The sequence below is a fragment of the Triturus cristatus genome, chromosome 8, assembly GCF_964204655.1.
Source record: "Triturus cristatus chromosome 8, aTriCri1.1, whole genome shotgun sequence".
Classification (NCBI taxonomy): Eukaryota; Metazoa; Chordata; class Amphibia; order Caudata; family Salamandridae; genus Triturus; species Triturus cristatus.
In genome coordinates this window covers 327,074,853-327,101,357 of record NC_140591.1, presented here as the reverse complement: position 1 = coordinate 327,101,357, position 26,505 = coordinate 327,074,853, and positions in this window count along the sequence as shown.

The window sequence follows — 26,505 nt, the reverse complement described above, 5'->3', positions numbered from 1 at the left end:
GAATAGTACTCTCCTTTCCTTCCTTTTGTAAAGCGCTCTGATATCCCTCGGGATCTGGTTCGCGCTATATAAAACTTTGTAAAATAAATAAAATGTATCCTATTCTGGTCATTATCCATGTCATCCTTTGCAGCTAAATGGGTGTGTCATGATTAACAATTTGTGGGCATCTCTGTAAACATTTCATTTGCATGGTCACATCGGTGGCTTGCACACAGGCACATATGATGTGCTTCCCATTGTCCAATGTGTCTAGTTCCCTGCCTGTGGGCGCATCTCCACTGGACATGTAAGTGTGGGCATCATTGGTGTAGGAGCAACTGGGTCCTCTGTGCAACTTGCTGGACATATGTATTGAGTATGTGCAGATGACTTAAGGGAGACTCCTGTACCCAGGCTGTTGTGACCAGAGCCTTCATTGTGTGGTAACGGATGGCTGACTGAACAAGTGTTCTGCTGACATGACTGAGACCTTCTTGGACTATGTTTGGCACAGCTGAGCTTCCACAGGAGTTGAGTCCCCTCAAGTTAGTGTGTTGTTCTGTGACATTGCCTGGGCCCATGTTGTGTGGGCATGTGTGTGTGTGTCCACATCCCTTTTCATACAGAGGTAGTGTTCCCTTGATATGTTCCTGTTGTTGATGCTTGCTGAGTGGTACTGTGTTCATCCCACTACTTTGCCATGGTCTACCAGATGTGTGGGTGCATGACACACTACTGTTAATTGGTGTTTCATCATTGGGATTTGTCAGTTCTGAGTGGTGATGATGTGGTCAGACACAGATGGGACACAGTCAGGGGTCCCCAAGGCACTTGTTTGTTCGCAATATCATGTAGTTGCCCCTAGGTGGTACCTTTCAGTGATTGAGACATGTGTATATGTGTGTGACTGATCCCACTTGTCCGGTTCAGGGCTGCAATGTTTGCAGGTGTCAGTATGTGTGCCTTGTGGTTCTCCTTGACTTCTGCATTGTCCTGGGACTGTGGCAGGTATTCAGAAGGTCACGTTGACGTCATGGCCATGTATCGCATACTGTGCAGTATGTCTGTCATTCACCAGGGTTGTAAAATGTCCTTGTGTGATGAGTCTGTGCACCTTAGTTCCTCCCAACATTGCTGTGTTTGTCATGGGTGCATGTGCAATGTCACCTGTCCATGTGTGCTTCACAGATGCACATTGGTGCAGTTCAGGGTGTGTGGTGTTGAGGGTGGACTGATGTAAATGTTTGCATAGATGGGCCCCTAGCTCCCGTTTGTACATGGATGACGGGCCATGCTGAGTGGTTTGTGTAGGTGTGATGTACGTTTGTGGCACAGGACACATGTCTGGGTTTCACAGTTTGTACGACATCTACCTTTGTCAGCACAGTGGATGTGTCATGCATGCTTGTGTCACCTGAAAGTCTTGTCCCAGGGGGTAGTGTTGTTGTGTGTCGTTCTCTTGCTGTGTTAGTTTGTGTTCATTCCAGCTTATGTCACATGTGTCTGTTGTGCTCCCTCTCATCTCACAATACCTGATTGCCCACTAAGGGGGGCCCATTGATGGTTTACTTTTGTATGGCACTTTGTCCACATCTGTCTCACTGTGGTTCAGCCCACCTCATGTGTTGTGTAGTTGCCTGGGGATACTGAGACACACACACACATTATTTCAGATGTGCTGTGTGAGGTTGCCTGTTTGTATTTGTGCATCTGCACCAGTGCATTGGGATTGATGTTGTGGGCCATTGTCTGTATGTTGTTTTTGTGATTTACCCTGCTGTCCCTGTGAGTCATATCACATAATTCTGCACATTCAACCTAGTTGTCAGTCCCATTGCTGGCATGGAATGGGAGTTTGTGAGCTGACACCTACAGTCTACACAGGTTATTTTGATTTGTGTGTCTATTTTCGAGATGTGTGTATGCTTTGTGATGGTCACTTCTGCTTTTGTATGATTGTACACTGTGTGCATTGTCAGCCCCCATGAGTGGTGCTTGTCTGCACATGGCCGAGAGTATGTTAGGTTTTCACAGCACTGTTAGCCTCACCACATCTCTGTGGGTATGGGACACAACCACTACTTTGCCCCAAAGGTGTTTCATGTGTTGGGACCAGAAATCATACATGCTGTTTGGCATATGCAGCTTTGACCATGATGACACCTTTTGGACACTTTGATGAGGGGGATTTTGTACCCCATCACCACAATGCTCCACATTTGCTGCAGTTTGGAACCACACACTTAACTTTTGTTCTACACAGTGAGGGGGTGTTATTTTTACATTGACACAGTGCTAGTGATGCTTGCCTTGTGTAGGTCACACTCAGTTTTTGGTCACACATGTGATAGTAGTTACATTGTATGTTCGAAGTCATAATCACTGTTGTGGGCATTTGTCACAGACTACACACTGTTGTCATGATGTTAGGGGGGATGAATTTTGCAGACATATCTAATGTTGGTGTATAGTGGATGTGTGGTGCATCACCCCTCCTATGAGTGGGGGTTGCAGTAGTGATGGGCAACAAGTCCCCTATGAGTGGGGGTGGCTGTAGTGATGAGCAACAGGTCCACATTGGGTGGGGGTGGCAGTAGTGCTGGGCAACAGGTCCCCTATGGGTGGGGTGGCAGTAGTGATGGGCAACATAAGCCCAATGGGTGGGGGTGGCAGTAGTGCTGGGCACCATAAGCCCTATGAGTGGGGGTGGCAGTAGTGATGGGCAACATAAGCCCTAAGAGTGGGGGTGGCAGTAGTGCTGGTCAACATAAGCCCTATGAATGGGGGTGGCAGTAGTGATGGGCAACAGGTCCTCTATGGTTGGGGGTGGAAGGAGTGATGGGCAACAGGTCCCCTATGGGTGGGGGTGGCAGTAGTGATGGGCAACAGGTCCCCTATGAGTGGGGGTGGCAGTAGTGATGGGCAACAGGTCCACTATGGGTGGGGGTGGCAGTAGTGCTGGGCAACAGGTCCCCTATGGGTGGGAGTGGCAGTAGTGATGGGCAACATAAGTCCTATGGGTGGGGGTGGCAGTAGTGATGGGCAACAGGTCCCCTATGAGTGGGGATGGCAGTAGTGATGGTCAACAGGTCCACTATGGGTGGGGGTGGCAGTAGTGCTGGGCAATAGGTCCTCTATGGGTGGGGGTGGCAGTAGTGATGGGCAACATAAGCCCTATGAGTGGGGGTGGCAGTAGTGCTGGGCAAGATAAGCCCTATGAGTGGGGGTGGCAGTGTTGGTTGACAACGGGTCCCTTATGAGAGGGGGTGGCAGTAGTGATGGGCAACATAAGCCCTATGAGTGGGGGTGGCAGTAGTGCTGGGCAACAGGTCCCCTATGGGTGGGTGTGGTAGTGATGGGCAACATAAGCCCTATGATTGGGGGTGGCAGTAGTGCTGGGCAACATAAGCCCTATGAGTGGGGGTGGCAGTAGTGATGGGCAACAGGTCCCCTATGGTTGGGGGTGGCAGGAGTGCTGGGCAACAGGTCCCCTATGGGTGGGGGTGGCAGTAGTGATGGGCAACAGGTTCACTATGGGTGGGGGTGGCAGTAGTGCTGGGCAACAGGTCCACTATGGGTGGGGGTGGCAGTAGTGATGGGCAACATAGGCCCTATGAGTGGGGGTGGCAGTAGTGCTGGGCAACAGGTCCCCTATGGGTCGGGGTGGAAGGAGTGCTGGGCAACATAAGCCCTATGAGTGGGGGTGGCATATAGTGCTGGGCAACAGAAGCCCTATGAGTGGGGTTGGCAGTAGTGATGGGCAACAGGTCCCCTATGGTTGGGGGTGGCAGGAGTGCTGGGCAACATAAGCCCTATGAGTGGGGGTGGCAGTAGTGATGGGCAACAGGTCCCCTATGAGTGGGGGTGGCAGTAGTGATGGGTAACATAAGCCCTATAAGTGGGGGTGGCAGTAATGCTGGGAACAGGTCCCCTATGGGTGGGTGTGGCAGTAGTGATGGGCAACATAAGCCCTATGAGTGGGGGTGGCAGTAGTGCTGGGCAACATAAGCCCTATTAGTAGGAGTGGCAGTAGTGATGGGCAACAGGTCCCCTATGGTTGGGGGTGGCAGGAGTGCTGGGCAACAGTTCCCCTATGTGTGGGGGTGGCGGTAGTGATGGGCAACAGGTCTCCTATAAGTGGGGGTGGCAGTAGTGATGGGCAACAGGTCTACTATGGGTGGGGGTGGCAGTAGTGCTGGGCAACAGGTCCCCTATGGGTGGGGGTGGCAGTAGTGATGGGCAACATAGGCCCTATGAGTGGGGGTTGCAGTAGTGATGGGCAACAGGTCCCCTATGGGTGGGGGTGGCAGGAGTGCTGGGCAACATAAGCCCTATGAGTGGGGGTGGCAGTAGTGATGGGCAACAGGTCCCCTATGAGTGGGGGTGGCAGTAATGATGGGCAACATAAGCCCTATGAGTGGGGGTGGCAGTAGTGCTGGGCAACACAAGCCCTATGAGTGGGGGTGGCAGTAGTGATGGGCAACAGTTCCCATATGGTTAGGGGTGGCAGGAGTGCTGGACAACAGGTCCCCTATGGGTAGGGGTGGCAGTAGTGATGGGCAACAGGTCCCCTATGAGTGGGGGTGGCAGTAATGAGGGGCAACAGGTCCACTATGGGTGGGGGTGGCAGTAGTGCTGGGCAACAGGTCCCCTATGGGTGGGGGTTGCAGTAGTGATGGGCAACATAAGCCCTATGAGTGGGGGTGGCAGTAGTGATGGGCAACATAAGTCCTATGAGTGGGGGTGGCAGTAGTGATGGGCAACAGGTCCCCTATAGTTGGGGCTGGCAGGAGTGCTGGGCAACAGGTCCGCTATGGGTGGGGGTGGCAGTAGTGATGGGCAACATAAGCCCTATGAGTGGGGGTGGCAGTAGTGATGGGCAACAGGTCCCCTATCAGTGGGGGTGGCAGTAGTGATGGGCAACAGGTCCCCTATGGGTGGGGGTGGCAGGAGTGCTGGGCAACAGGTCCCCTATGGGTGGGGGTGGCAGTAGTGATGGTCAACAGGTCCACTATGGTTGGGGGTGGCAGTAGTGCTGGGCAATAGGTCCCCTATGGGTGGGGGTGGCAGTAGTGATGGGCAACATAAGCCCTATGAGTGGGGGTGGCAGTAGTGCTGGGCAAGATAAGCCCTATGAGTGGGGTTGACAGTAGTGATGGGCAACAGGTCCCCTATGGTTGGGGGTGGCAGGAGTGCCTGGCAACATAAGCCCTATGAGTGGGGTGGCAGTAGTGATGGACATCAGGTCCCCTATGAGTGGGGGTGGCAGTAGTGATGGGCAACATAAGCCCTATGAGTGGGGGTGGCAGTAGTGCTGGGCAACAGGTCCCCTATGGGTGGGTGTGGTAGTAGTGATGGGCAACATAAGCCCTATGATTGGGGGTGGCAGTAGTGCTGGGCAACATAAGCCCTATGAGTGGGGGTGGCAGTAGTAATGGGCAACAGGTCCCCTATGGTTGGGGGTGGTAGGAGTGCTGGGCAACAGGTCCCCTATGGGTGGGTGTGGCAGTAGTGATGGGCAACAGGTCCCCTATGAGTGGGGGTGGCAGTAGTGATGGGCAACAGGTCCACTATGGATGGGGGTGGCAGTAGTGCTGGGCAACAGGTCCCCTATGGGTGGGGGTGGCAGTAGTGATGGGCAACATAGGCCCTATGAGTGGGGGTGGCAGTAGTGCTGGGCAACAGTTCCCTATGGGTGGGGGTGGCATGAGTGCTGGGCAACATAAGCCCTATGAGTGGGGGTGGCATTAGTGCTGGGCAACAGAAGCCCTATGAGTGGGGTTGGCAGTAGTGATGGGCAACAGGTCCCCTATGGTTGGGGGTGGCAGGAGTGCTGGGCAACATAAGCCCTATGAGTGGGGGTGGCAGTAGTGATGGGCAACATAAGCCAGCCCTATGGGTGGGGATGGCAGTAGTGATGGGCAACAGGTCCCCTATGAGTGGGGGTGGCAGTAGTGATGGGCAACATAAGCCCTATAAGTGGGGGTGGCAGTAATGCTGGGAACAGGTCCCCTATGGGTGGGTGTGGCAGTAGTGATGGGCAACATAAGCCCTATGAGTGGGGGTGGCAGTAGTGCTGGGCACCACAAGCCCTATTAGTGGGGGTGGCAGTAGTGATGGGCAACAGGTCCCCTATGGTTGGGGGTGGCAGGAGTGCTGGGCAACAGTTCCCCTATGGGTGGGGGTGGCGGTAGTGATGGGCAACAGGTCCCCTATAAGTGGGGGTGGCAGTAGTGATGGGCAACAGGTCTACTATGGGTGGCAGTAGTGCTGGGCAACAGGTCCCCTATGGGTGGGGGTGGCAGTAGTGATGGGCAACATAGGCCCTATGAGTGGGGGTTGCAGTAGTGATGGGCAACAGGTCTCCTATGGGTGGGGGTGGCAGGAGTGCTGGGCAACATAAGCCCTATGAGTGGGGGTGGCAGTAGTGATGGGCAACAGGTCCCCTATGAGTGGGGGTGGCAGTAATGATGGGCAACATAAGCCCTATGAGTGGGGGTGGCAGCAGTGCTAGGCAACAGGTCCCCTATGGGTGGGTGTGGCAGTAGTGATGGGCAACATAAGCCCTATGAGTGGGGGTGGCAGTAGTGCTGGGCAACATAAGCCCTATGAGTGGGGGTGGCAGTAGTGATGGGCAACAGGTCCCCTATGAGTGGGGGTGGCAGTAATGATGGGCAACGGGTCCACTATGGGTGGGGGTGGCAGTAGTGCTGGGCAACAGGTCCCCTATGAGTGGGGGTGGCAGTAGTGATGGGCAACAGGTCCCCTATGAGTGGGGGTGGCAGTAATGATGGGCAACAGGTCCACTATGGGTGGGGGTGGCAGTAGTGCTGGGCAACAGGTCCCCTATGGGTGGGGGTGGCAGTAGTGATGGGCAACATAAGCCCTATGAGTGGTGGTGGCAGTAGTGATGGGCAACATAAGTCCTATGAGTGGGGGTGGCAGTAGTGATGGGCAACATAAGCCCTATGAGTGGGGGTGGCAGTAGTGATGGGCAACAGGTCCCCTATCAGTGGGGGTGGCAGTAGTGATGGGCAACAGGTCCCCTATGGGTGGGGGTGGCAGTAGTGCTGGGCAACAGGTCCCCTATGGGTGGGGGTGGCAGTAGTGATGGTCAACAGGTCCACTATGGTTGGGGTGGCAGTAGTGCTGGGCAATAGGTCCCCTATGGGTGGGGGTGGCAGTAGTGATGGGCAACATACGCCCTATGAGTGGGGGTGGCAGTAGTGCTGGGCAAGATAAGCCCTATGAGTGGGGTTGGCAGTAGTGATGGGCAACAGGTCCCCTATGGTTGGGGGTGGCAGGAGTACTGGGCAACATAAGCCCTATGAGTGGGGTGGCAGTAGTGATGGACAACAGGTCCCCTATGAGTGGGGGTGGCAGTAGTGATGGGCAACATAAGCCCTATGAGCGGGGGTGGCAGTAGTGCTGGGCAACAGGTCCCCTATGGGAGGGTGTGGTAGTAGTGATGTGCAACATAAGCCCTATGATTGGGGGTGGCAGTAGTGCTGGGCAACAGAAGCCCTATGAGTGGGGGTGGCAGTAGTGATGGGCAACAGATCCCCTATGGTTGGGGTGGCAGGAGTGCTGGGCAACAGGTCCCCTATGGGTGGGGGTGGCAGTAGTGATGGGCAACAGATCCCCTATGAGTGGGGGTGGCAGTAGTGATGGGCAACATAGGCCCTATGAGTGGGGGTGGCAGTAGTGCTGGGCAACAGGTCCCCTATGGGTGGGGGTGGCAGGAGTACTGGGCAACATAAGCCCTATGAGTGGTGGTGGCATTAGTGCTGGGCAACAGAAGCCCTATGAGTGGGGTTGGCAGTACTGATGGGCAACAGGTCCCCTATGGTTGGGGGTGGCAGCAGTGCTGAGCAACATAAGCCCTATGAGTGGGGGTGGCAGTAGTGATAGGCAACATAAGCCAGCCCTATGGGTGGGGGTGGCAGTAGTGATGGGCAACAGGTCCCCTATGAGTGGGGGTGGCAGTAGTGATGGGCAACATAAGCCCTATAAGTGGGGGTGGCAGTACTGCTGGGAACAGGTCCCCTATGGGTGGGTGTGGCAGTAGTGATGGGCAACATAAGCTCTATGAGTGCGGGTGGCAGTAGTGCTGGGCAACAAGCCCTATGAGTGGGGGTGGCAGTAGTGATGGGCAACAGGTCCCCTATGGTTGGGGTGGCAGGAGTGCTGGGCAACAGTTCCCCTATGGTTGGGGGTGGCGGTAGTGATGGGCAACAGGTCCCCTATGAGTGGGGGTGGCAGTAGTGATGGGCAACAGGTCTACTATAGGTGGGGGTGGCAGTAGTGCTGGGCAACAGGTCACCTATGGGTGGGGGTGGCAGTCGTGATGGGCAACATAGGCCCTATGAGTGGGGGTCGCAGTAGTGATGGGCAACAGGTCCCCTATGGGTGGGGGTGGCAGGAGTGCTGGCCAACATAAGCCCTATGAGTGGGGGTGGCAGTAGTGATGGGCAACAGGTCCCCTATGAGTGCGGGTGGCAGTAGTGATGGGCAACATAAGCCCTATGAGTGGGGGTGGCAGTAGTGCTGGGCAACATACGCCCTATGAGTGGGGGTGGCAGTAGTGATGGGCAACAGTTCCCCTATGGTTGGGGTGGCAGGAGTGCTGGACAACAGGTCCCCTATGGGTGGTGGTGGCAGCAGTGATGGGCAACAGGTCCCCTATGAGTGGGGGTGGCAGTAGTGATGGGCAACAGGTCCACTATGGGTGGGGGTGGCAGTAGTGCTGGGCAACAGGTCCCCTATGGGTGGGGGTGGCAGTAGTGATGGGCAACATAAGCCCTATGAGTGGGGGTGGCAGTAGTGATGGGCAACATAAGTCCTATGAGTGGGGGTAGCAGTTGTGATGGGCAACAGGTCCCCTATAGTTGGGGGTGGCAGGAGTGCTGGGCAACAGGTCCCCTATGGATGGGGGTGGCAGAAGTGCTGAGCAACATAAGCCCTATGAGTGGGGGTGGCAGTAGTGATGGGAAACAGGTCCCCTATGAGTGGGGGCGGCAATAATGATGGGCAACATAAGCCCTATGAGTGGGGGTGGCAGGAGTGCTGGGCAACAGGCCCCCTATTGGTGGGTGTGGCAGTAGTGATGGGCAACATAAGCCCTATGAGTGGGGTTGGCAGTAGTGCTGGGCAACATAAGCCCTATGAGTGGGGGTGGCAGTAGTGATGGGCAACAGTTCCCATATGGTTGGGGGTGGCAGGAGTGCTGGACATCAGGTCCCCTATGGGTGGGGGTGGCAGTAGTGATGGGCAACAGGTCCCCTATGGGTGGGGGTGGCAGTAGTGATGGGCAAAATAGGCCCTATGAGTGGGGGTTGCAGTAGTGATGGGCAACAGGTCCCCTATGGGTGGGGGTGGCAGAAGTGCTGAGCAACATAAGCCCTATGGGTGGGGGTGGCAGTAGTGATGGGCAACAGGTCCCCTATGAGTGGGGGCGGCAATAATGATGGGCAACATAAGCCCTATGAGTGGGGGTGGCAGGAGTGCTGGGCAACAGGTCCCCTATTGGTGGGTGTGGCAGTAGTGATGGGCAACATAAGCCCTATGAGTGGGGGTGGCAGTAGTGCTGGGCAACATAAGCCCTATGAGTGGGGGTGGCAGTAGTGATGGGCAACAGTTCCCATATGGTTGGGGGTGGCAGTAGTGCTGGACATCAGGTCCCCTATGGGTGGGGGTGGCAGTAGTGATGGGCAACAGGTCCCCGATGAGTGGGGGTGGCAGTAATGATGGGCAACAGGTCCACTATGGGTGGGGGTGGCAGTAGTGCTGGGCAACAGGTCCCCTATGGGTGGGGGTGGCAGTAGTGATGGGCAACATAAGCCCTATGAGTGGGGGTGGCAGTAGTGATGGGCAACATAAGTCCTATGAGTGGGGGTGGCAGTAGTGATGGGCAACAGGTCCCCTTAGTTGGGGGTGGCAGGAGTGCTGGGCAACAGGTCCGCTATGGGTGGGGGTGGCAGTAGTGATGGGCAACATAAGCCCTATGAGTGGGGGTGGCAGGAGTGCTGCGCAACATAAGCCCTATGAGTGGGGGTGGCAGGAGTGCTGGGCAACAGGTCCCCTATTGGTGGGTGTGGCAGTAGTGATGGGCAACATAAGCCCTATGAGTGGGGGTGGCAGTAGTGCTGGGCAACATAAGCCCTATGAGTGGGGGTGGCAGTAGTGATGGGCAACAGTTCCCATATGGTTGGGGGTGGCAGGAGTGCTGGACAACAGGTACCCTATGGGTGGGGGTGGCAGTAGTGATGGGCAACAGGTCCACTATGGGTGGGGGTGGCAGTAGTGCTGGGCAACAGGTCCCCTATGGGTGGGGGTGGCAGTAGTGATGGGCAACATAAGTCCTATGAGTGGGGGTGGCAGTAGAGATGGGCAATATGTCCCCTATAGTTGGGGGTGGCAGGAGTGCTGGGCAACAGGTCCGCTATGGGTGGGGGTGGCAGTAGTGATGGGCAACATAAGCCCTATGAGTGGGGGTGGCAGTAGTGATGGGCAACAGGTCCCCTATCAGTGGGGGTGGCAGTAGTGATGGGCAACAGGTCCCCTATGGGTGGGGGTGGCAGGAGTGCTGGGCAACAGGTCCCCTATGGGTGGGGGTGGCAGTAGTGATGGTCAACAGGTCCACTATGGTTGGGGGTGGCAGTAGTGCTGGGCAATAGGTCCCCTATGGGTGGGGATGGCAGTAGTGATGGGCAACATAAGCCCTATGAGTGGGGGTGGCAGTAGTGCTGGGCAAGATAAGCCCTATGAGTGGGGTTGGCAGTAGTGATGGGCAACAGGTCCCCTATGGTTGGGGGTGGCAGGAGTGCTGGGCAACATAAGCCCTATGAGTGGGGTGGCAGTAGTGATGGACAACAGGTCCCCTATGAGTGGGGGTGGCAGTAGTGATGGGCAACATAAGCCCTATGAGTGGGGGTGGCAGTAGTGCTGGGCAACAGGTCCCCTATGGGAGGGTGTGGTAGTAGTGATGGGCAACATAAGCCCTATGATTGGGGGTGGCAGTAGTGCTGGGCAACAGAAGCCCTATGAGTGGGGGTGGCATTAGTGATGGGCAACAGGTCCCCTATGGTTGGGGGTGGCAGGAGTGCTGGGCAACAGGTCCCCTATGGGTGGAGGTGGCAGTAGTGATGGGCAACAGGTCCCCTAAGAGTGGGGGTGGCAGTAGTGATGGGCAACATAGGCCCTATGAGTGGGGGTGGCAGTAGTGCTGGGCAACAGGTCCCCTATGGGTGGGGGTGGCAGGAGTGCTGGGCAACCTAAGCCCTATGAGTGGTGGTGGCATTAGTGCTGGGCAACAGAAGCCCTATGGGTGGGGGTGGCAGTAGTGATGGGCAACATAAGCCCTATGAGTGGGGGTGGCAGTAGTGATGGGCAACATAAGTCCTATGAGTGGGGGTGGCAGTAGTGATGGGCAACAGGTCCCCTATAGTTGGGGGTGGCAGGAGTGCTGAGCAACAGGTCCCCTATGGGTGGGGGTGGCAGTAGTGATGGGCAACATAGGCCCTATGAGTGGGGGTTGCAGTAGTGATGGGCAACAAGTCCCCTATGGGTGGGGGTGGCAGAAGTGCTGAGCAACATAAGCCCTATGAGTGGGGGTGGCAGTAGTGATGGGCAACAGGTCCCCTATGAGTGGGGGTGGCAATAATGATGGGCAACATAAGCCCTATGAGTGGGGGTGGCAGGAGTGCTGGGCAACAGGTCCCCTATTGGTGGGTGTGGCAGTAGTGATGGGCAACATAAGCCCTATGAGTGGGGGTGGCAGTAGTGCTGGGCAACATAAGTTCTATGAGTGGGGGTGGCAGTAGTGATGGGCAACAGTTCCCATATGGTTGGGGGTGGCAGGAGTGCTGGACATCAGGTCCCCTATGGGTGGGGGTGGCAGTAGTGATGGGCAACAGGTCCCCTATGAGTGGGGGTGGCAGTAATGATGGGCAACAGGTCCACTATGGGTGGGGGTGGCAGTAGTGCTGGGCAACAGGTCCCCTATGGGTGGGGGTGGCAGTAGTGATGGGCAACATAATCCCTATGAGTGGGGGTGGCAGTAGTGATGGGCAACATAAGTCCTATGAGTGGGGGTGGCAGTAGTGATGGGCAACAGGTCCCCTATAGTTGGGGGTGGCAGGAGTGCTGGGCAACAGGTCCGCTATGGGTGGGGGTGGCAGTAGTGATGGGCAACATAAGCCCTATGAGTGGGGTGGCAGGAGTGCTGAGCAACATAAGCCCTATGAGTGGGGGTGGCAGGAGTGCTGGGCAACAGGTCCCCTATTGGTGGGTGTGGCAGTAGTGATGGGCAACATAAGCCCTATGAGTGGGGGTGGCAGTAGTGCTGGGCAACATAAGCCCTATGAGTGGGGGTGGCAGTAGTGATGGGCAACAGTTCCAATATGGTTGGGGGTGGCAGGAGTGCTGGACAACAGGTCCCCTATGGGTGGGGGTGGCAGTAGTGATGGGCAACAGGTCCACTATGGGTGGGGGTGGCAGTAGTGCTGGGCAACAGGTCCCCTATGGGTGGGGGTGGCAGTAGTAATGGGCAACATAAGCCCTATGAGTGGGGGTGGCAGTAGTGATGGGCAACATAAGTCCTATGAGTGGGGGTGGCAGTAGTGATGTGCAATAGGTCCCCTATAGTTGGGGGTGGCAGGAGTGCTGGGCAACAGGTCCGCTATGGGTGGGGGTGGCAGTAGTGATGGGCAACATAAGCCCTATGAGTGGGGGTGGCAGTAGTGATGGGCAACAGGTCCCCTATCAGTGGGGGTGGCAGTAGTGATGGGCAACAGGTCCCCTATGGGTGGGGGTGGCAGGAGTGCTGGGCAACAGGTCCCCTATGGGTGGGGGTGGCAGTAGTGATGGTCAACAGGTCCTCTATGGTTGGGGGTGGCAGTAGTACTGGGCAATAGGTCCCCTATGGGGGGGGGGATGGCAGTAGTGATGGGCAACATAAGCCCTATGAGTGGGGGTGGCAGTAGTGCTGGGCAAGATAAGCCCTATGAGTGGGGTTGGCAGTAGTGATGGGCAACAGGTCCCCTATGGTTGGGGGTGGCAGGAGTGATGGGCAACATAGGCCCTATGAGTGGGGGTTGCAGTAGTGATGGGCAACAGGTCTCCTATGGGTGGGGGTGGCAGGAGTGCTGGGCAACATAAGCCCTATGAGTGGGTTGGCAGTAGTGATGGACAACAGGTCCCCTATGAGTGGGGGTGGCAGTAGTGATGGGCAACATAAGCCCTATGAGTGGGGGTGGCAGTAGTGCTGGGCAACAGGTCCCCTATGGGAGGGTGTGGTAGTAGTGATGTGCAACATAAGCCCTATGATTGGGGGTGGCAGTAGTGCTGGGCAACAGAAGCCCTATGAGTGGGGGTGGCAGTAGTGATGGGCAACAGGTCCCCTATGGTTGGGGGTGGCAGGAGTGCTAGGCAACAGGTCCCCTATGGGTGGAGGTGGCAGTAGTGATGGGCAACAGGTCCCCTATGAGTGGGGGTGGCAGTAGTGCTGGGCAACAGGTCCCCTATGGGTGGGGGTGGCAGGAGTGCTGGGCAACATAAGCCCTATGAGTGGTGGTGGCATTAGTGCTGGGCAAGAGAAGCCCTATGAGTGGGGTTGGCAGTACTGATGGGCAACAGGTCCCCTATGGTTGGGGGTGGCAGGAGTGCTGAGCAACATAAGCCCTATGAGTGGGGGTGACAGTAGTGATGGGCAACATAAGCCAGCCCTATGGGTGGGGGTGGCAGTAGTGATGGGCAACAGGTCCCCTATGAGTGGGGGTGGCAGTAGTGATGGGCAACATAAGCCCTATAAGTGGGGGTGGCAGTAGTGCTGGGAACAGGTCCCCTATGGGTGGGTGTGGCAGTAGTGATGGGCAACATAAGCCCTATGAGTGCGGGTGGCAGTAGTGCTGGGCAACAAGCCCTATGAGTGGGGGTGGCAGTAGTGATGGGCAACAGGTCCCCTATGGTTGGGGGTGGCAGGAGTGCTGGGCAACAGTTCCCCTATGGTTGGGGGTGGCGGTAGTGATGGGCAACAGGTCCCCTATGAGTGGGGGTGGCAGTACTGATGGGCAACAGGTCTACGTCTACTATAGGTGGGGGTGGCAGTAGTGCTGGGCAACAGGTCCCCTATGGGTGGGGGTGGCAGTCGTGATGGGCAACATAGGCCCTATGAGTGGGGGTGGCAGTAGTGATGGGCAACAGGTCCCCTATGAGTGGGGGTGGCAGTAGTGATGGGCAACATAAGCCCTATGAGTGGGGGTGGCAGTAGTGCTGGGCAACAGGTCCCCTATGGGTGGGTGTGGCAGTAGTGCTGGGCAACATAAGCCCTATGAGTGGGGGTGGCAGTAGTGCTGGGCAACATCAGCCCTATGAGTGGGGGTGGCAGTAGTGATGGGCAACAGGTCCCCTATGAGTGGGGGTGGCAGTAGTGATGGGCAACAGGTCCACTATGGGTGGGGGTGGCAGTAGTGCTGGGCAACAGGTCCCCTATGTGTGGGGGTGGCAGTAGTGATGGGCAACATAAGCCCTATGAGTAGGGGTGGCAGTAGTGATAGGCAACATAAGTCCTATGAGTGGAGGTGGCAGTAGTGATGGGCAACAGGTCCCCTATAGTTGGGGGTGGCAGGAGTGCTGGACAACAGGTCCGCTATGGGTGGGGGTGGCAGTAGTGATGGGCAACATAAGCCCTATGAGTGGGGGTGGCAGTAGTGATGGGCAACAGGTCCCCTATGAGTGGGGGTGGCAGTAGTGATGGGCAACAGGTCCCCTATGGGTGGGGGTGGCAGGAGTGCTGGGCAACAGGTCCCCTATGGGTGGGGGTGGCAGTAGTGATGGGCAACATGTCCCCTATGGGTGGGGTGGCAGGAGTGCTGGGCAACAGGTCTCCTATGGGTGGGGGTGGTAATAGTGATGGGCAACAGGTCCCCCATGAGTGGGAGTGGCAGTAGTGATGGGCAACAGGTCCACTATGGGTGGGGGTGACAGTAGTGTTGGGCAACAGGTCCCCTATGGGTGGGGGTGGCAGTAGTGATGGTCAACAGGTCCCCAATGGGTGGGGATGGCAGTAGTGATGGGCAGCAGGTCCCCTATGAGTGGGGGTGGTAGTGGTGCTGACCATGCACCCCCTCTGGTGGCCTGTTGCAAGTGGACAGGATATGGATCCCCTGGGAGTGTGTGACATTTGGCTGGTACATGTCGTTTGTTTGTGTGGTGGGTATCTGACTTACCGTCTGCGCCATCCGCGTCTGTTCCTGATCCGGTCATAGATGTACAGTACTGGTATGACCTGCGCGATGGGATTCATGATGTGTTCGTCTCGTACACGCTGCTTGTTGGTCCGTCTCGTACCCGTTGCAAGCTGGTCCGTCTCGTAGCCGTGGATTGAGTTCTGGCGCGAATCATACCTGATATGCTTCTGTTAGAAATGGGATTTCTGGTTGGCTAGGGCTTGCGCCAAAGCCAGGCAGAAACCACCACTCTAGTCAGGGCTGGGGAGTTACACGCCAAAGATAACCCCTGCTCACCCCCTTGGTAGCTTGGCACGAGCAGTCAGGCTTATCCCGGAGGCAATGTGTAAAGCGTTTGCGCGCGCACCCAGCAACAACACCCAAGGCCCACCACAAAAGAAACTCCACACAAGGTTATATATAAAAATAGCCTTTGTATTATACCAAACACATTAGATAATATTCACACAAATTACACTGTGCCAACTGGCACTGGGCGGAATTTACAGGGGACTATTTACACAAGACAGGGCCACATGGACCACTGTCAGAATTATCACAAATCACCAAATTGTAAATGTAGACATGTAGAACAAATAATAAATGTAGCGCACAACCAGTAACCACTGGTAACAGGTAAGTACACCCTACGCAATCCTAAGACACCTTAGGTACACATCACGCAGGGAACCATGAACACACTAGTATAATCTATACTAGGAAAAACAATCTCCAATGCATAAACACAGTTCAGGAGTGAAAGCAGCATAAAGGTAATGCGCAGGCGCAAAAGTACACCGGTAACAATAATCATGTACCCTAGGTGAGGGCACAACACAAGAAACCTGTCCCCAGGCCAACTTGGCCTTCCAGGGGCTCAAACGCCCTTTGTCCACAGATTCACGGCTGGACTGCGCACGCCAGAAACAACAGGGCACAACCTAAACGTTGCAGCTGCCCACTAAGTGCTGGGCAGCTGGGAAAAGGAGCCGGGGCACCACTGTGCCTTTCAAAACATATGCCCTGCGTTGGAGCCTCTCTGGGCTCTGAGAAAGTAGTGCCCCCAAACGTTGGAGCCTGTCAGGGCTCTAAAACAAATATGCCCCCTTTGGAGTCCCTCTGGACTCTAAACAATGTTGCCCCCAACGTTGGAGCCTCGTGGGCTCGAAAAGAATGATGGCCCCAAAACGTTGGAGCCTCGTGGGCTCGAAAACACCAATTGGCCCCAGAATAACGCTGGAGCGGCCGCTGCCTTCCGGGGCCGCTCTTATCACCACAAAGAAAATTGCCCCCGTAGTTGGAGTCCCTCTGGACTCTTGAACAATAATGCCCCCAACACGTTGCAGCTGCCCGCCTCTGCGGTGCAGCTGAGACAAGGTCACCATCACCGAGGATGTGCCCCGAGCGGCACCAACACTGTGGGGTATTCAGTCCCCTCTCACTCACTGGGGCGCACCGAAGCTTTCTCTGGGGCCCCGTGGGTGGGGGCAGGCACCGGCAACGTGCTTTGGCTTTCTCCCACCCCCGGGCCCTCCTCACCTGGTCGGCGGTTCCTTTCCGGGTCTGGGGTCCCAGGAGCGCGGGGTGGGCTCCCGGCAGCTCCCTGCTTCTTGTCAGCGCGGGGCACTCCTTCACCGACGGAGGCGGGGTAGGCTCCTGCCCTTCGTCCGGACTCCGGGCTTCCTCCTTCCAGTACAGGAACGCGGGGTAGGCTCCCGTCGCTTCCTGCTTGATGTCCCGCCCACGTCCCAACAAGAACTGCCTGACTTCCTGTGGGAGCCCGGCTGCGGTGGTGATTTCTCTTCTGCTTTCCCCGAAGCGCGGGGTGGGCTCCCGCCTTTGTCTTAAAGTGAAAATAGGCAGAAATAGCGGGGTGGGCACCCGCCAATGAGCACCGCAACGCGGGGTGGGCACCCGCTATAAAAATAATTAAATCAGCGGGGTGGGCACCCGCCAACGAGCACCACAATGCGGGGTGGGCACCCGCTATAATCCACGGGCAAAGCGGGGGAATCCCTACGTCGGGATTCCCACGGAAACTCGCGCAGCTCGGCGCTGCTGCTCACAAATGGAGGCGCTCCTTAGTCCAAAAGTGCAGCGCTTCTGCCCTGGGAAACACAGCGCTCCTCCAACAAGGCAAGGCTCTGGACAAAGTCTTTCAGGAGGCAGGGGGGCAAGGGCTGGGCCCAGGGGCCAGCTCACATGGCCCTCCAGGCAGGGAGGCAGTCCCCAGTGGCGGTCTCTCCTGGCGCCCAGCAGCAGCAGTAGGCCCCCCTCAAATCAGGAACAAGAGAGAACATTGTACTTTGGGTCACAGCCCCTTTTTATACACAGGTTACCTTTGTTTCCAGGTGCAGGGGAGGGGCGAACCAGATGCAACTGGTTCCTGAGCACTTTGTTTTGCTCAGCCCCTCTCCCTATTCACAGAACAGGCCAGGGTCATCAGTCGCACCACAGGAGGCGGAGCCAGCATTGTGTGGGGAAAGCCCAGCCCTATTCAGGTCCCAGGTGCACTCCTCCCACCCATCTGGCTGCTGATCTCTCCATTCACCACTGGGTGACTCCTCCTGACTCTGGGGATTCCCTAGCCCATCACATGACCTCAGCCAGCCAATCGCCAGACAAGGCACTCATCTCACACTGCACACAGAAATGCCAACTTCTAGAAGTGGCACTTCTACACTAGGTACATTGACGCCGCACACATCATCGCGCAGCATTTCATCACACGAGTCCGCACATACCAAACTCGCACCTGCACTCCCCACGCATCAGGAACTACCAGGGACACATACATTCCCCCATGCATTCCTATGGGGGGCAGGCCAACCTCACTACACGCACGCACTTTACCCTGGGACATAGTGGTAAAGTGCGCAGAAGCCAAAAATCACTAACACCAGGTCACAGTAAAAAGCAAAAAGTTTCAGGGGTGAACCTGCCAGAAGGGCCGAGTCCAACAGCTTCCTTTCCGGATGCTGTGACGTGCCGTACGTGGCGACCCGTCTGCCGCGTATGATGTATTCATCGTACTTGTCCGGCCGGAAACTGCTATGGATACTGCTTCCGGGCAACTCGATTCGGCGTTCAGAGTTACGGCTCGGATGGAGAATGAAGCTTGAATCACAGCCTACGTGTCGGTCGGATTTTTGTCAGTTATGCGCATCGTACTTCATCGCCAGGACGGACCGGCTCAGGGTACGAGTCGGTCACAAGGTAAGGCTACGAACAGCTCTCGGAGAGCTGTCCGACCCGGATCAGAATCGACCCCTAATTAGTTAACTTCCTTAATTTTTCAGGTTTTACGGAGCAGTTCTTATTTTAAACTATTTTTCAGGTTTTCTATGGCTACCGGATTGTCGATTTATAAATGGAGGATTAATTTTTGATACAGTTGTATTTTTACATTTTTTTCGGGTTACTTTTTAATATCTATGGATTATGTACTACCTGGATTACTTTAGAAGATGTGGCATTTTTCAATTACAACTACGGGAATGGTAAGTGTTTTTAAACTTTTTTAATTGTGGGAGGGAAATGATTTTAATTTAATTGCAGTTGCTGTTTATTTGATTTAATGTTTAATTAATTTGTCTATATATATGTAAATATTAATTTATAAAATATTAGACAAATTAATATTATTATGAAAAAAATGCACAGTTTTTATTCTAATAATTTTATTGTTCAGAATAGTATATTTCCATTGTTTGTATGTTTTAGAGTAGGCTTTTGGCTATCATATTTAAGTATTCTAAGCCTCTTGTGGAAGGGTATAGTTGAACTTGCTGTTGAAGATACTGATACATTTGATTATTTGTCTTGAAAGCTTTGGATTTAGTTGGGTGACAGATTGTTGCATTCTGAGTTCTTGGAAGCTTTGTTCTTTTTGTATGGCAAGTAATAGTTTATATAGGGTAGGAGATAGGAAGGCATTATGCCAACCTTCAACTGCGTTGTTGGTTTTAGCCTTTTGATATTATGTCAGTGATTCCTGGGCAGGAGCTTCTTTCTGGAACTAGGGTTACCTGAACAGAAGGATGTAGCTGTTTCAGCCTTCAGTTTCTAGATCCTATTTTGTCAACTAATTTCAGAAAAAGGACTCTCTTATCCTCCAAAAAGTACTTGTGGTTCAATCAGTATTGCTTCTGGGTACAATCTGTGTGCTTCTGAAAATGGAGATAGTGTCAATTGATGACTTTGACTACAGGGCACATGTTTATGTTAAACAGTAGAGGTGACAGGCAGGAGCTGATGACTGACTACAAGGCACATGTTTGTGTTAAACAGTAGAGGTGACAAGCAGGAGCCCCTTGAGGCCCTACAAGTTATCATTTTATGGACGAAGGACATGTGCCTATACACATGTATAGGCTATCAGTTTTTCAGGTAGAATGGACTCCGGTCCATTCTTGGAAGCTATTTATTAGGCTCTGATGGGCTGCCATGCTATGGCTTTTGGCACTTTGAGGAGGATTAAAACAGGAGTGAGGACCCTATCTAGAACAGTCGCTTAGAGAGAGATCCTTGGAGATGTGTAATGTCACGTTAGAAATCCTAGAGCAGCTTGCTAATTCCTTGTACTTGGGAAGTTGTTCTGTGTTCTTGCAAATGAGTGTAAGTTTAGAGATGGATCAGTGGCTGGTAAGATCATTGGGTCTGCAGTTTGTTTCTTCAGCAAGGGGTTACTGTTGCATGTTATAGTCAGGAATTTCTCATTTTGGTGATGCCTGGAGTAAATGTTGTGATTTATTCTTTTAGTCATGTCATGAAGCATGCTTCCACCATGTTGTTGTAGGCTTTGAATGTGGGGGCTGCAGTCTGGACTTTGGTCTCACTCGGGGGTTTCAAGGGAAGAGAGAAATGTGTGTAGGGAGAAGAACTTGTTGGGGTGGGAGCTGAGAGTTAAGAGGATCGTTGTTAGTTATGTTAGTTATGGCTTCATTGATGCTTGGTATTTCTCTTATCTAAGCTCTTTTGGGAGTTCTTCCCAATGTTGCTAAGATAGGCATGGAATGCTTTTAGGCTTTTGACTGCTTTGTGGTACTCTCTGATTACTTTTTCTGTGTAGTTTATCTTCCTCCTGGTTGGTTTTGACATATTTACATTTTCAGTTGTAGTTCTCCCACGTTACTCATTATGTCTTCAGCCAATGTTGGTGCTACTTTGGCCAAATAAAAAGGACCTCTTGAGGAGGAGTAGAGTAAATGTATATTAGTGTCTACGGGGGTGGCTGCATGTTTTTAAAGAAAAACATCTGCCTGACTGTGAGGATACGGACTCACCCACATAGAGTGGCGACTAATGAGAAAATGTGGGACTCAGAGTAAGGAATCTTACTCTGAGCCAGTGAGCCCTGGGCACCATCACAGTAATGAATGATTTAAAAATGACGGTTATACCTCTTAGTGGCGAATTTACAGTGTGACTAGAAATGTAGCTTTTGTACATCTTGAAATGCCAGCAAATCTGTAACTTGAGGCTAACAAAAACAAACCTGTATGGATTTTCAAACATTTGAGGAGCGATGGGTTAGTGTATTATCAAGAGATATGCCCAGCGGCAAGAGAGTATGTTAGTGGCCAGATGCCTTAAAAGATGCATAAGACTATGAGACGCCAGCCAAGAAAACATAAAAGGCTTTCAATCCAGTTTCCCCTCAGCAACACACCTCTCAACTAGGATTACAAAGGTTGATAACCTCAGTTTTGAGGTTGAGTTCCACTCCTCTTATCTCTCACCTTCCTATTATCTCCCTTTTATCTTCCCTGTTTTTTTACCCCACCTCATGTATTTCCTCCTCCTCCAATAGCTTCCTCCCCTTCCTCTTCCCTTATTTGTAACTAATTTGTGAAAAAGTTGATGATAAATATCTGATAAAAATAATTTGTATGCAGTGAACAATGGCAATCAAGTTCAAATAAAAACAAAAATGACTAATGATAAAAAAGAATTTGGGGCATTTTCCAATATTTCTTTTGCCCCAGTTCTAAAGAGCCTTTTTTATTTTTTATCAGGCTTCAAGGCAACTCACGTTTCTTGATTATCAATATTTATTTGATAGTACTCCCTTAGAGGACTGGAACTTTCAGTGTGTCTTTACGCCTCAGATATTTAGAATAAGCAGAGATTGATCCACTTTGATTTATTAATAAAAATAAATAGTGTCTTCACTCTCTATTGTGCTGTGCATAAATGTAAATAAATCTGTTATAATATGTATTTAGTAAATTACAGTTAGTAGGTTCCTACACCCTTTTCCCCTGTAGAACTTTAGAACATTCTGACAGTTGTCCTGGAGCTTGCCTTGGAATGTTGAGACCAGACAACTGGGAGAGATAGAGCAGTGGATATGTGAATAAAGGATTTCAATTGAAACCGGCGTTTGTACCAATTATAACACTGGCGACGATGATGGGATCCAAACCCATGCAGTGCAAGCAGAATAGAATTTTTTTTTATCCAATCAAATATTTAATCAACACCAGGAACGGTCTTCATTGTTGATGTTTTCTGATATACTGTGTGGTGAATTTCTTCCATTGAGATCCATCAATTGTATATTCCTCACACTTTGACCTTGTTACTACTAGACTCAGTTTTGCTCTGATCATATGTTATTTGTGTGTTTCAGCCATACATTTCAGAGGAAGGATTTGTATATCACCTCCACCTTACTAATATAGTATTTGTTATATAATGAACACAGTAAATTGCAATGTCCGAGGTCTAATAATAGATCACCTTTGGAAGCCATTTTGCTAATGTATTTGTCCTGCACCAAGGTTCCCAGAGAATACACAATTGAGTGTTACTTTGATACAGTTTTTCACCAAAGAATGAGTACCGAATTGGTGGTGGTGTAGTCCTTGATGAGCATGGAATGTAGGTGGATGGTCCTCCCCAATCTGATAATTTGCGGATCACACTGGGATCTGCAATATCCATTTTGTCAAGGCCCACATAACCGGTTGGGTGGTAATGGCAAATCCTTACAACCTTTGGACAAAATGTAAAATCTATACTATACCCAATGTGGAGTCAAAACTTGGAGGTTTTCCCTTCACTACGAAATACAAAGGGCCTCATTGAAAATCATATATTAATCCCGATAGAGTTAGTAGCAATATTTTCCTGCCCCATAGGTATCACGAGATTTGGCGTAAAATCCATGGGTCGAGGGTGTTTCACTGGACACTTCTGATGCTGAAGGTGTAGCTGCAAGAAAGGAGGAATTTTGTGGCAAGAAAGGGAGCTAGCATTATCCATAAACTTTTATTCACTCCTGAACAGCAACTCTTTAAAAGCTTCCAAAACAGAACTTAGACACATTACAATGTAACAAAGAATCTTCAGTCCCATAAATACACCTTGTACTCCATATTTCTCTTCTTTTGTTTTCTGCTTCTGAGCAGAGTAGTTTCATTAGTTGAGATATTATATTAGTTTTGTAAATAATTATTTATATGTATTATTTTTAATTATTTAATTGAATTTTGTCGTAGATAATACCCAATTTATGGGTAATAGTGTTTGGTTTTTATTGTAGTTTGAAAAAATGTTTGTTTTACTGACTCTGTGCGTTTTAGCAAACATTTTTATTTTTAAAAGGAATGGAGTATAAAGCAATTTTATGTTTTTAAAACTTGCTAAAAACGTTTTCACAAATAAGTAGATTAATGGTGATAGACTTACAGGACCAGTTTTACAGCAGTTGCACTTGAGAGCAAGAGCGCTTGGAAATACCTTGCTCTTTGATTGAGAGAAGCGATCAGGCAAACGGCAGCCATATTATCTGGACAGCGATGTGAAAGCGTTGGCTGTGTCTGAGCGTATGTTTTTCAAAGGAATTTGGGCATGTTTTAGAAACATTTGGATTTTTTTTTACAGGAAATAGGTGTAGAAAGCACGTTTATATGGCAATGAAACGTGTTCAGCATCCGCTTCTGGAAGCAGTTTGAGGAGGCAAGTAAAGTAATTACAAGTGGTTTTTGATACGGAGATTATAAAAAAAAGACTAAGAAAAGGAAATAGATAATATTATTCCGAGAAATATAATAAACAATTCAAAATGACTGAGAAAAGCATGGAAGCATTGAAGAGACAAGCTGGGAAGGCTTAATTAGAAGGAATATTATTCAGGAATTACATGATGCAGTTCAGGAAATGGTAAAACAGGTATTAAGTAGGAAAAGGGAACTTAGACATGTAGATGATGAGGAATATTTTTCCATATCTGATGAGGAAGGCCTGAATAGAGGTTCAGGAGGGAAATGTATAAAGAAAAAGAAGCATATGTATGTAAAGTCCAATAAGAAAGGAGTTCAAAGCGGCTCAGGAAGAGTTGGGGTCCAAAGCGCCGCAAAGAAAAGTCAGTTTTACACTGAGAGAGAATTTAATCCTAAGGATGAAGTAGAAATGAGAGGCGGGACCTCCAATATATATGAATATGTCCTAGATTTGGATTATAAAGATTGTCTAGAAGAAGAGTTGGATGATAATAACAAGAATAAGTAAAAATAAATAATTACATTTCTATTTCTATTTCACCATAAACTTTGGGGTTGACATCTGATTTGGTGAGTGAAACAAGGCTACTCCAATGTGTATTAAACTCTACATCTGACAAAATAGTGATGGGAGAACCAGAGTCTGCTTTGACTTGCAAAGGAATACTGCCGACCAGCAATTCACACTATGGACCTTTAACTTTGGAAAAATCAATAGAATCACATTCAATGGATAACATTACATTGTCAAGTTTTTCTGAACACAACTCTATATTTTCATTAAACTCAATATTATTAACCCTGGTGAACCTTTTACCACCCCTCCACATGGCTTGGAAATGTCCAATTTCCTTGCAGGAAGAACATCTTTGCCGGACGCAGGACAGCTAGGAAAATTCCCAACATGATTTTTCAATCCGCATCTATAACAAAATGAAGGTTTCTTAGAAAACTATTTCGAAGGTCTATTAACGAGGTTTACGGAACAAGTGGAAGGAACACATTCATCAACCATTTGGATGCAAGGTTGTGACTGACTTTCCTGTAGAATTTTAGAAAATGGTTGCACGTTCTATTTTTTTGTCAATGTCTACATTTTCAGCCAACGTTGGATTTTTACAACTCAGTAAACGTTCTTGAATTTTGTTAGAACAACAAGAAAAAATAAATTGATCCCTTATGCACATATCTGTACTTGCGCCGTACTCACATATAGAAGCTAAAATCCTAAGTTGGGCAATATAGTCCTCAACACTTTCCTCTAAACTTTGCTTCTGATAAAAAAAATTAAGGCGTTCTAAAACAATGCTAGGCTCGTCAGAATACTGTTCATTGAGGCGTGCAAGGGCTTCTTGATATACATCCCAATTATCACCTGATCCAGTTGGATTAGGGATCACAGGAAGATTTTCGAATACTTGTTGAGCTGCCACACCTAAACACCCATACAAGATGGCAACTTTACGGGGAGGAGAATACTTAACAGCGTCTATTGCGACAAGATAATTTTCAAAACCTTTCAACCAATGACGCCATTTAAGAGCTGGTTTGCCAGGATTTTGTAGGAAAGGAAGTGGTGTTTGAAATTGTTGAGAAGAGGCCATCTTCTAAAGAACCACTGTATGAAAACGATATTTAGTCAAGAAAATCAAATTTAATAAAACTTGCCAATTGCAGATAATTAAAAAAAATATGTGTTCTTAGCATGCCTATCGCTGAAATGTAAATGCAATAGGCTTTGTAATTGAATAAAAAAGCGTGCCTATCACTGAAAAATGTGCCCAGAGGAAGCTGTGTGTAATTTGTAAAAGGAGCGTGCCTATCGCTGCCGAAATGGATTCTGAATTAATGAAGACAAAGCGTGCTTCAAAGTGTGCCTATCGCTGTGAAAAGCACAATAGGCGAAGCGTATTTCAAAGCGTGCCCATCGCGGTGAAAAGCACAATAGGAGAAGCGTATTTCAAAGCGTGCCTATCACTGCTTGTAATTGACTTTGAACGAGCGAGCACTTTGTATTTTAAAAATGGCCGCTGTACATGCTTCTGACGTGGTTTCCACGGTGACCGTACAAACAAGTTTCTACACTCGGTGAGCTTGTATTTCTTTTGTTTAGGAAAGCGATGACGTGATAGTTGATGCTGCATGCGTGTGCAGAACTTCAGACAAGGCTGACTAGTGCTAGCGCTCGAGACCAAACTGCCACACAACTCTCAAAGTAAGTAAAAATAAGTAATTTCCCAACCGTAATGTGGAGTCTTGAGGCAGAAGATTCTTGTGGAAAAGCCCCGTTTAGGTTAGGGCTTTTTGTAAGCCGGCAGCACAGGAAATCAAAGGCTTCTCATAAAGGAGGATGAGAAGAGGCTTGCGCCGGTTGAACTTGGCGGTGGGTGCGTAGAAAGTCCCGATCGTCGCCAAGTTGTTAAATTAAGAGGATGAGGCTCAATAGCAGATTGTAGAATCAAGTGGGTTTATTCAGGGATAAACGCACCCGCGACCGAAATCGTCCGGCTGCCAGGAATCCAACGCCAGAAGTGGTGTTGCTAAGGAAACCCTGACAGTCAGCAGCAACGCTCGATAATGCAGGGAATACATTACTTCAACAAGAGTGCAAGTCGCATGACACCACGCGATTCGCAGAGACACATAAATGAAATGTACATTAAAGGCATAACAGTAATAATACCATCACTACAACACCTAGCTCTTGCTTGGTATTATTATTTACAGTCTTATCAATGGTGGACGGACACAATGTAGTGTGGTACGATCACTGTGAGACAGTGTTTGGGAACCCACTGGGTAGGTTAAAAGACCCCTCACACACCAACCTGGTTGGTGTCATGCTTCATCATCGGGGTCCCAACCGGGTGGCCGAATGCCCCCCGGTTGTGCTGCGACGCCTGGCTACAGCGGAGCTGGTGTGGTGCAAGAGTGTGATGAAGTGATAGTTAAAATTATATCTCTGAGAATCCTTGCCTTTAGGAAATGTATTACTGGCGGCTCAGGATATAGACTAAAAAGCAGGGTATGTGATGCAACTACGAAATAAATAATTATCTACTAGTTGTCTGTGTTGTAGGTCTACATGTTTCAGCTCTCGTGTAAAAAATGTGGAGCTTTCGTCAGGACCAGTGCAGTAAGTGAGTGGCAAAGTGCGATGTGCCACGTGGTAAGTGAAAAAATAAAAAGGTTGTTTACCTACACACTCGCTAAGGTGTGTGGACCCAGTGTCGGCACAATTGCGGACACTGCAGCGCAAAACCTGTGGAAGGAAAACAAGACAGCAC